Source organism: Dendroctonus ponderosae, unplaced genomic scaffold, assembly GCF_020466585.1.
Source record: "Dendroctonus ponderosae isolate FM_Combo_2020 unplaced genomic scaffold, Dpon_F_20191213v2 Dpon_F_20191213_4, whole genome shotgun sequence".
NCBI lineage: Eukaryota > Metazoa > Arthropoda > Insecta > Coleoptera > Curculionidae > Dendroctonus > Dendroctonus ponderosae.
In genome coordinates this window covers 15,230,626-15,235,376 of record NW_026018611.1, presented here as the reverse complement: position 1 = coordinate 15,235,376, position 4,751 = coordinate 15,230,626, and the positions used below count along the sequence as shown (strand labels likewise).

At 33.7% G+C, this 4,751-nt stretch overlaps 1 non-coding gene across 1 annotated transcript; it reads left to right on the top strand.

Annotated features, from left to right (window-relative positions):
• Positions 1-2,871: 2,871 nt before the first annotated feature.
• On the top strand, positions 2,872-3,079 carry LOC125504337. The gene has a single exon (XR_007281449.1). It is a non-coding gene; the product is annotated as a small nucleolar RNA U3 (small nucleolar RNA).
• Positions 3,080-4,751: the final 1,672 nt, after the last annotated feature.

Below are 4,751 nucleotides of genomic sequence, written 5' to 3'. Positions count from 1 at the left end.
AGAGTAATGTACCATCTCTCAGAGTAATAAAAACCATTGATCAGGCGCCTAGAATCATCATTGGAAGCAAAGCGAGGAAATGGGAAAAAACTGGGGTAACTGAATCATTAATTATATTAAAAGAAGTTTTTTTCTAGAATTGACCAACAGGCTCAGAAAAAATAAAAATCAAATAAACGTTCCTATAAGTGCCTAATTTTTTTTAGCTTGTTCTGGTCGTATTTACTTTTGCATGTGAACCACTCAAAAAGAATTTTGCCTTTGATTAAGATTTTAATTTTTTTGTTAAATGGGTAATATGCCCGAACGTTGGTAAGACATGCATGATAATGTCATATAGTCTCATTAAAATATATGTTAGTTCTTTAGTGACATAAACTAACCTTTTTTTATCATTTGTATATTATTTGAACATTGTAAAGGTATGATGTGACTCAACATTTTCAGAAATTAGGTTTTCTAAGCTAAGCTTCTTTTCTAAGCTTCTAAGGCCCATACAAGTAATTTTTTACTGTAGCTTCTTGATTAAAAAACCAGCTACATATGCGGAGGTGTTTTTGTCGCCTTCGTCAAATTCTATGGCCATGCCAGTTATTTCTAATTTATCAAGCTCATTTTCCTCCAAAATTTGCAATGGTATGAAATCATCCTGTCCTGTAAATTGTCTAAAATGTTGCTGTCATCCTTTTCACAATTACAATTGCAAGTGGGAGTAATTAAATTTGTAACTGCCGTTTTGAAAGATTATATTAATTGATATGAATTAGGATTTGTATTCTGATCGGAAAGATTGCGCAGTAGTGAAAACATGTTTTCTAAGGGATCTTGGTTTAATGACCTAGTTCTTAAAAATTTAAAACCTAAACGTCGGCATACGTCCCATAATTGACATATCGTATCGATGTTATTGATCCAGCCGGTTTTAAAGGGCATCTTTGTTTTGCAGGATTGTGCAGAAATAAATTTCCAGCTCTGAATTTTCGGCTTTAAATTGAGCCACAATGGCTTATGTACAGATTTATCCGATAAGCACCTACGATACGGCTTTCCTAACTCGGAACTAGGAAGTCGACCATTAAAGCTGTCGAATAGACAGCCAATATCAGGAATAAATTCTGCAGTATGGATTGCATCAGCTGCCAAGTTGGTGGGTCGCTAATCGTTTGCTCCATACATGCAGCAACCGTATGACTTAAGGTTTTCACTGCGGCAGATACCTTCATCTTAAGCCGATTTTTGCCTCTTAAATCCAGGTATTCTTCTCTTATTTTCTTCATGCCTTCAAACCGTCTTTGTTTATCGATGTTGAAACATTGCCGAATATGATCCATTTTAGCAACTTTGAATTTATCAAATTTTATACAATATTTTAAAAGGGCATTTCTTGTTGATTTCAGTAAATGCGGAGGTATCAAAAAGAGTGAAAATGTTGTGGTTATTGATTTTAAAATATGGATTTGCTTCGTAATTTTCGTTTTGGGTTTCGAGGCATAAATTTGAAATCGATTTGCGATTGGTAGCTTCTTGATCACAAACCGTCGCTAGAACGACAAGGCCAGCAGCTTCCAAAGCAATTATGATGTCTTTAATAAGGCATTGTAAAGCCTGGGATTCAACAGTATCTCTAGTAAAAAAAAACGTTACCGGCTGTTTCCAATTTTTATGAAGCTCATGAACCATAAAAATTAAGGCATAATTTGCAGATTTGTTAACCCGACGTAGGTGGCCAAGATCCACATATCCAATAATCATGTCTCTGGACTTATCGAAAGTTAACTGTTCTGATAATCACATTTCATCAAACATTAAAATACAATTTCTGTCAATAGGCTTCATTTTTTGGATCTTTTTCGAAAGCTTTGACGTGAATTTGGAATTTATTTCTGCTTCAAAGGGCACATTCGACAGCAACTAACACAATTCACACAAGTTCCTTTCTTTTTTCCATAATTTGTAAATGAGCTATTGAAAAAGAAAGAAACCACAGGGTCGATTTTTATCTCAAATTGGTCAAATTTTGTCTCAAAAGATTAGTTCATATGCATTTCTCAAATTTTGTTTTGTGACTAACTGTTTTTTTTATCTGCTGATTACCATTGATGTAATTTATATGAATCAGTAAAATGTTTATCCTCAAATTATCCTCACATAAGTGACGTTGCATCTCAGTATAATTTAATATCATTATTTCAAACCATTTTCTGCGACCATTAAAATCTTTATTTGGATCAAGGAATTTGAATAACCGCTTATTTACATAGTTTTCAAAATTATCCCTTTTAAAATAGGCATTTTTGCAGTTTGATACTATACATTTATATGAAAGAATACGATCAGGAGGACTCATCTTTATGCAGACATAAATTATAGACACACAAGAAAGAAATCAACAAAAAATTGTAATATTCACACAAAAAATTCTACTATGTCACTATGCAATACTCACATCTCGACAGCAGATATTATTTGTAGGTAATACCGTACAAGTATTAGAAATACGAAAATATTTTAACTCGACCGATCAATCGGAAACGTGGTTAAAATTAATTCTTAGGTTAATTTCTATTAGAAAAGTCAACATAGCAGTTCAAGTAACATCCAGCCGCGTCGCTCCGCAAGTTGAAAAAGGACAGAACGGATCTAACCTTCCCTTATTTTACTTTCTCTATGACTGAACCCTCGCTTCTTTTACTTACTCTATGTTAGAAGCATATAAATATTTTCTGCTATCTCAAGGAGATCAGTGCGCAAGGTTGAGATATACCTTCTATTATGCTTTCCACGGCACCTTTAGATGGCGGCACAGCCTAGTACATTCTCGCGAGCATTTACCATCTGGCTATAATCTCCGCATTTTAGAAGTTTGGAACTAAGATCATACTTCACAGGATCATTTCTGTAGTATATCTTCACATACTCTCTTCTCACAAGATGAGTTTTCGCAACCATGAGGATGAGACACAGTCTCATTTCCTGAGCGTGAGAAATGGCTCAGATTTRTCTCCTGATTAATCTGTGGTCTTCGATGATCGTTCGACCTGTCTTGGACGGGGTGTGGAAATGAGTCAGTCTGAGTGGTTGCCTTTTAAAGGAATTAAATTAGTGTCGTTTTTTTAATGGTCTGTTTGTGAGAAAACGTTCATCGGTTTGACTTTGGTCCAACAATGGGTCTGACGATGCAACGACAATGAGCATCAGTGTGACCAGGTTCAGCGATTAATAGCAAATTGGGCTAATTTTAGTAGACTGTGACGAATATTTTGAGAAAGTCGCTGAGCGACTTTTGGGCGAACTTCACAATTTACGCATTAATTTTACGACTTTAAATCTGTATGATTATATTCGATTTATGCAAATATATTTATATGCAGTATGTATACTTTTATAAAATATGTTTGTCATATTCCACAGGTAAACATATACCTATATATATATATTTACAAGCACTGAAAAGAATCATTTACGCTCCTGCAAGTGAATATAAAATTACTTTTCTGTGTTCTGGTGATCGGCGTTATCAACTTTTGGGCCGTGTTACCATATATGATTAAACTGCCGACAAAGAAACACTTCTTGAAGTTAACGTCTGAAATCGTGTGAAAAATCGGCGTCCTGACGTCGTTAAAGGAAACCGCTATTAACCGTTGAGAAAATCAACCAATAGGGTATCACAAAATCACTGGTGATTTTACTATATAAACGATGAACTATATGTAATTTGCATTAAATTCTGGTGTAGTTTCCAACATACTCTGTGATCTGTGTGGCCACGTGCGTTTAATTTTTAGAGAAAAATGGGCAAATGGGGGAAATTTTCAAGGCAACATAAAAGACAATGGGAGCAAGAAACTATTTCGAGATGAGACTTTTATTTTATTTTGATGTGATGACTTTTATGCATGTTTTTTGTTGTAACGATATTTTAACATTATTAATGTCTTTGTCAATTTCATTCAGTTTGGAACAACAATAAATGGGCAGAGATAAAAGAACATACAAAATTACCCGAAAATAAATTGATTGAGGCGGTACATCTGTGCTTAAAATCCACCGATTTCCAGTACGAAAACAAATTCTATTCACATATATGTGGAGTAGCAATGGGTTCTTCCATAGCAGCAACAATTGCAAATTTGGTAATGGAAAATTTGGAAGAACAAATAATATCTAAATTAAACTATAGGTGTGAATTTTTTAAACGATATGTGGATGACTGCATAATGTGCCTGCCAAAAGACAAAATTCAATATACACTAGATAAGTTTAATGCCTTTGATGACACCCTAAAATTTACTCTGGAAGAAAATAAATTCAATTCTATAAACTTTCTAGGCCTGACAATTAATTATGATAACAACGGGGAAATCAAAACAAATTGGTACATAAAGGAGATATGGTCTGGTAGGTATCTGAATTATCAATCGTACGCTCCAATGAAATATAAAAAAAGGGTAATAACGGCACTTACAGATAGAGCCATTAAATTGTCACATTTTGAGTAGAGAACAAAAAATCTTTTATTATTAATAAACAACTATTCAAGGTCATTTTTCGAACCAATCATAAAGCGAAGGATAAATAAAATATACAATTCATCTAAATGGAAAAACATAAATAAAAAATGGTACAGCATTAGCACAGCATGCACAACAAAACTTGCATAATTTTGATTTTGATAACACAAAAATACTGATTAACGAGAGTAATTATGATAAGAGAAGAGTCCATGAAATGATACAGATTAAAAAACA